Genomic DNA, 6,319 nt, shown 5'->3' with positions numbered 1-6,319 from the left:
AATTTATATAGGTTACAAGAGGCCCAGTGCATGAATTTGTGCACAGCTAAGGTCCTGCAGGCCCGCCCTGATGAGGGCCAATTGGGGCAGGGCCAGAGGGAAGGAGGGGCCACAGAAGTTGGCTGGCCCTGCCCCTGATGGTGGGGCCGATCAGGGGTGGGGTGGGGCAATTGGGGCTGGAGCCAGCTGGGGGGAGGGGTAGTGGGCAACCATTGGGCTGGTTGGCTGCTGCAGTGCACATCATAGCAACCAGTCCTTCTGCCATTCTGGTTGCTTGGCTTTTATATATATAGATACCAGAGGGAGGTGATTCTTATGGGTAAAAGAATATTGATTCTTGATTGTGAAATAAGAAAAATAACATCTTATTTTTCATTGAGTTTCAAGGAAATAATATATGTGTAACTGCCTTATAAACTGTAAAGTGCCCTGTGAATTATACTTGTCACTACTGGAGGGTAATCACCAGGGGGGAGTCTCTTTCTGTAGATTTGGTTTGCAGAAACCTAGTGTACTCACTTTAATTTAATGCAGGCCACCAAACTCTGGGTTTTAAAAATGCACATTCATTCCTCATTCACCCTTCCCTCAGGCTCTAGTGCCTTAACCAGATATATACCCGAGGCCATGCCAAAATGAAGGGAAAACATCTGGCCAATTTAATCAATCCAATAAAAGCATCCTTTCAAACCAGTCCAAAGATTTGGAGCACAGATCTCTAGGTAATGACTGAATTTTCAGTTTCAACTGATAAGTTGTTTTGAGGTTGTGTAGACACTACTTAAGAGATCAAGGGTCAAGCAGCAAATGGAGAATCTAATTGGGCTTAAAACTTGGAGTCCTTGTGTTGAGCCAGGCTGAGCTCTTCACCTGATTTCTGAGGCTGCAGGGTGGAAGCCAGGGAGTCAGAGAGATAAACACTGGGAGGAGTTTCTCCAGTTTCATTTTTCTGGGCATTAATCAGGGAGTTCCTTTCAGTTAGCCTCTGTCCTCTGACTCTTCCAGTTCCATTTAAAATGTCACGAGTGACAGATCACTTCCTAAGGGATACCTCTTCCTTAATGTACCCATTCTCTGAGGAACTGTTTTTTCCTGCTCTCCTCCCTGGAAGTGTCCATTTGGGTCAAGGCTACCCTGGGGGCTCTCCAGTTATTGAGACTGGCCTCTTCTCTTTCCCAGAATCACTTTATGGACTGAGAGCAAAGACGGGCTCAGAGGCCCCCCACACACAGGATGGAAACACAGGAAATAGAAGCCACAATGATTAGGAAGACTAAGAAAGGGAGGGGGGAAATAAAGAGACCTCTTCATAGCACATTATGACCACAAGCTAATGCATGCAAAATGCTTAGAACAGTACTGCCACACGGTAAACACTTCATATGTATTAGGTGTTATGATTATTGCTCTCATCTGACTTTCTCAGAACAGTTTATTCCTCTTTGCTTTGCAATAGTGACCTCTAAAACTCTGAGACAATGGATAAGAAGCTGCTAGTGTTGAGCTTGTTGCATACATTTCTTCTAGGCTTCTCTGTATCTCCAACAGTGCCTGGCATAATGCTGATGCTGGCTACAATCTGTTAACTGAATAAAGAAGCTTCCTTCCATTGGACATACCAACAAACAGGCTGTTCAGAAATGATTTTCAGTTAAGAGCATTTCCCCCTCCTAGGAAGGGAAACATGGCCAGTCTTATCACTACATGAAAGGATAGTATGGGGCTGGATGTCTGCAGAGATAAGACTTCCATTTTCTCCTCTCCTGGGAAATCCAAGATGGATATAGTCTTCCTGGATTTCTTAGTGTGTGTTGATTGCATTGCATCTCCAGCTGCCTACCTCCACCCTCTAACTGGCTGCCCCAAGATATTGGCCCTGAATTTCACTCAGAGACCTCAAAATATCTAGTGGCTAAGCAAGATTCTTACGCCTCTTTCACAAAACTGTCTTTTCAGAACTGCTTCCTGCCTCTTCAATGCTGAGTTTTAAAGGACTCTGAGATTTATGCAGCTGAAAAGACTTACCTAGGAGGCCCTCAGTAGACAGAGAAGTGCAGATGGAATTGGAACTTCCTGCTTTAGCAAGATCATGTTTCTTCAGTATTACCTCAATGAACAGGAAAACCAGGTCTATATCCTGAAGAAGTTTGATTCTATGGGACAACAGACGTGCTTGGCCCATCTTGCTTGGTTCTCCCCAGATGACAGATACTCTGGACACTGAGTCACCATCAAGAAACATTTCAAGATGCTGATGACCCAGCAACCACGCCCTGCATGTGAAGGTCCCTTACATTTCATGTCTCTCCTGACACCTGCGACCCCTCTCAGACTTTTCTGAAACCAAGCTTTTCAGTCTGTGAGCCTTGAAGCCTTTTACCACCCTTGCTGTTTGGAATTGGTGACATCATTATCTTAGATCATGTTTCTGTGAAGCAATCATGGTAGCACCCCCCTTAAAGAAAACAACTTTAGGCTTGCTTAAAAAAAAAAAAAATAAGACTTATCTAGTCAACCAATGAGTGGAAAAGCATGGCTGTAACCAAGCTTCAGACTCTCAATTCAGTGCTCTTTCCATTTTACCTAATCTAGCTCCCTACTTCCTTTTAAAATATGTAACCCACATGAGGCTCCATCTCCTTTTGTTCTTAGTGATCTGTCTGTTAAAAGGGGAATAAATTTAAGTCAGTTTTAATAAACTGTGAGCATGAATAACATCTCCAAAGATGTGTCCTCTTTTCAAGGCCACCACAATGTGGTGTCTCAGGTGCTACAACAGGGTGGATGGGAGTGTCTTTGGAGGAAAAGGATTCTTTCTGAGGGGGTGAAAGGACCTGTGGGTCAGCTGGGGAGTTGGACAGAAATTGGTGGTGGCTGGATGGATGCCAGAATTGAAAGCCCAGCTCATTTGTCTGCAGGTTTTAGGGCAAAGGTGTGTCAACATTTTTACCTCATCGTAGATTATGCTGGATAACCCTCTCCCTTCCGATGATCTGCAATAGGTTTGATTTGTTTGTTGAAAGTACATGTCCCAGAACTGACCTGCCTGAACATTTTTTTGGATCATTCTGAATGGTGGAAGGGCAAGTACATACCTTATTAAGATAGAGCAGGTAAAGCTTTAAAATCAAAGAGCCCTGAGTTCCAATTCTGGTTCTCCTGACCTACCATCTAGGTTATCTTAGTGGGAATAATGCTACCTATTTTGCTGGGTGGTTGTGGGATTAAATGTAATGTGTACTAGGTGTTCCATACATGGCAATTATTGTCACAAATATTAACTATGTAATTTTGGGCAAGTTATCTAACCTCTCTGAGTCCCAGCTTCTTCTCTATGAATTAGGGATAATTTAAACTCTAATATAGTCAAATTTGTCCACCTTTTAAAAAAGAAATGGTTTTGTACTCTGAGGTCATGAAGACATAAGCTTTCAATTACTTTTATATTGATGTGCACCTTTGTTGTCTCAAAAGTTCTTCATAGACATTAGCATCACATTGCAACCCAGAGTTTTGTTTTAACATCAATGGGATATTCAGTGCTTGTCCCGGGATATGGTGTGCCTTGTGTCCTTTTTCTATGGGAACCATAGTAATGAACTCTTATAGCATCTCTATGAAATAGGTGCATGTTTTATAGATGAGGAAGTCACTTCACTGTGAAGTGGCTATATATTTATTTACTTTTGCTATGGCAGACATGTTAGCTGATCATGTTAATCCCCATCTGCCTTGCCCCCTTTAACTACAAAGAATGGGAAAGCTAAATACTCATTTCCTCAGTCCCCTTTGCATATAGAAGTGGTCATCTGACACCACAGGCAAATAAGACCTAAATGGGAGTCTTCGAATGCTTTAGGGAAAATCCTTGTTTTCTTAATAAAATGGACTGATGTTACTGGAGGGACATGCCTCTCCCTTCTATGCTTGTTAGATGTGGATGTGATACCTGGAGCAGGGTCAGCTATCCTGAGACCATTAGATGACAAAATCCAGCAAGCTAAGAATGGCAGGATGGGATGCTAGAAAAACCTGGAATTCCTAGTGGCATCACTGAGGTCTGAACCAGTATAAATAACTACCTATCTCCAGGTCATAATGCTCTAAAATGAAAAGCAATAAGGACATCTTGGGCGAGTGTGAGACTCCCCTGTAAGTCAAGAAAGGGTCACAAACTTTTTGGCTTTCTTACAGGGCAGAGTGAAAGGGGGGCTGAGAGCAGTCAGGAATTGGTTTTTCTTTTTTTGTATTTGTTTCAGGTGTACAACATAGTGGTTAGACAATCAGATGCTTTGCAAAGTGTTTCAATATTTCCAGTATTCACCTGGCACCATACATAATTATCACAATATTATTGACTATCTTTCCTGTGGATGTTTGCTTTTTTTAAAAAAAAAATATACTTTATTGATTCTTTTACAGAGAGGAAGAGAGAGAGATAGAGAGTTAGAAACATCAGTGAGAGAGAGTCATAGATCAGCTGCCTCCTGCACACCCCCTACTGGAGATATGCCCACAACCAAGGTACATGCCCTTGACCGGAATCGAACCCGGGATCCTTCAGTCCCCAAGCCGACGCTCTATCCATTGAGCCATCCATTGAACCAAACCGGTTTCGGCAGATGTTTGCTTTGTTTACATTACTGAAACAAATGTCTAGGACAGATTCCACAGCGGGCTCTGCTATGAGCTGTCCACCAGGGTGGTGCTGATATTTCACATTATGATGTCTGGGAGTTGTTCCTGTAACCGCCACAGCATGGCAGCAGCAAGACTGTCCAAGCTATGAGGGAAGGTGGGGAGTGGGAGGTGAGGTGGGGTAAAGAGGTGAGGGAGTGAGGCGGTCAGGGGTCAACCAAAGGACTTGTATGCTTGCATATGAGTATAACCAATGGGCACAGATGGGGGTACAGGGGAAAGGGAAGGTCATGTGCTGAGAGTTGGGGGCAGCCTGGGAGAGGTCAGTGGGGGAAAAAGGAGACTTTTGTAATATAATTAACAATAAGTAATTTAAATTAAAAAAGAGAGAAATATTTCATATCGGTAACTACTCAAACATGAATATTTGTTATGATAGGTAAAGGCTTTAATCTCAAAGATATAAATATATTATTTTAATTAAAAAAACAACAACAGTTATCAGGTAAAAAAAAAAAAAGACAAGGCACAAGTGTGTGCGTGTGTGTGTGTGTGTGTGTGTGTGTGTGTGTATGTGTGTGTGTGTGTGTGTGATTCTTTCTACCTTGCCAGTGAGAGTCATTCTGACAACTGGGAGGCCATGGCATTTCCAAATATTCTTCACTACAAAGAGAGAATAAGAATCTGATGGGGATGGAGGGCTAGGGTTCTCTTGGAGAACCCAAGTCAACTTTAAGAAAGCCTGATTTATTTTCCAGCTCTTGTGGTTCAATGTGGGATACAGTAAAGGGTCTATGAAGACTAGTCACCAGATTTTTCAGGAAGGTGAGGAGTAAAATATTGAAACATTGAAAAAAAATGTCCTTTGTGGGGCCTTCTTCTGGGACATATATTCCTGAGGGCATGTTTGAATCCAAGTGACAGGCTTCAGGCTTTGATTTTTTGGCCATTTTTGACAATATTACAGATATCCCCTCTCCTCCTTTTTGTCCCATCCACCCAGCTCCTGCCCCAGCCAAGGCCTTCCCCACACTATTGTTTGTGTTCATGGGTTATGCTCCTCTTTTTTTTTTTTTTTTTTTTCCTGTTCTGTCTTGTCACAACCTTGTCAAAAAGATGTACATATGTTTGATTGATTGCCTCCCATCCCTCAGTAAATGCACAGTCCTAAGCATTTTTTTTCTAAAAGTAAGTACAGAGAAACTGACATGGATAAAAACAAAACAGAAAACAAGCATAGGTCAGTTGCTAAGTTACATGAAATCTTAAAAGCTCTTGAGAAATAGCTGGTACAAATCTTGGTTGAAATATAAATGGACCTTTTTTTAAAAAAAAATTCTATTTAACCCCTTTTTGACTCTCCATTGGCCCATCTCTTGGATTTTTTTTTTTTTAACACCTTGAGTTCTCTTTTGACTCACTGGACTAGTGCTTCTGTATCTCCTAGCCTCCTTCTCATTCAGTTATGGGCTGTGGAAGTGGGCCACATTTATGGAAAGTGTGAGGTGCTAAACATTTTAAATAACTTTTGGGAAGTGAAACATACTTGGTCCTTATTTTCTCATTCTGGGCTCAAACTATCTCCACCAAAGACCACATGGAGTTCCATACCATGCTTATAGCTGGACACATCTTTTTATTTGAGAGTTTATGACTTGAATTTGGTAATTTAAAGAGATAG

General features: G+C 41.9%; 1 pseudogene; it reads left to right on the top strand.

Moving 5' to 3' along the window:
• Positions 1–2,018: 2,018 nt before the first annotated feature.
• LOC118711088 lies at positions 2,019–2,473 on the top strand (annotated as a pseudogene).
• The last annotated feature ends 3,846 nt before the right edge of the window (positions 2,474–6,319 follow it).

The sequence above is a fragment of the Pipistrellus kuhlii genome, unplaced genomic scaffold, assembly GCF_014108245.1.
Source record: "Pipistrellus kuhlii isolate mPipKuh1 unplaced genomic scaffold, mPipKuh1.p scaffold_m20_p_8, whole genome shotgun sequence".
In the NCBI taxonomy this organism is placed as follows: Eukaryota; Metazoa; Chordata; class Mammalia; order Chiroptera; family Vespertilionidae; genus Pipistrellus; species Pipistrellus kuhlii.
This window is presented reverse-complemented; position numbering and strand designations above follow the sequence as displayed.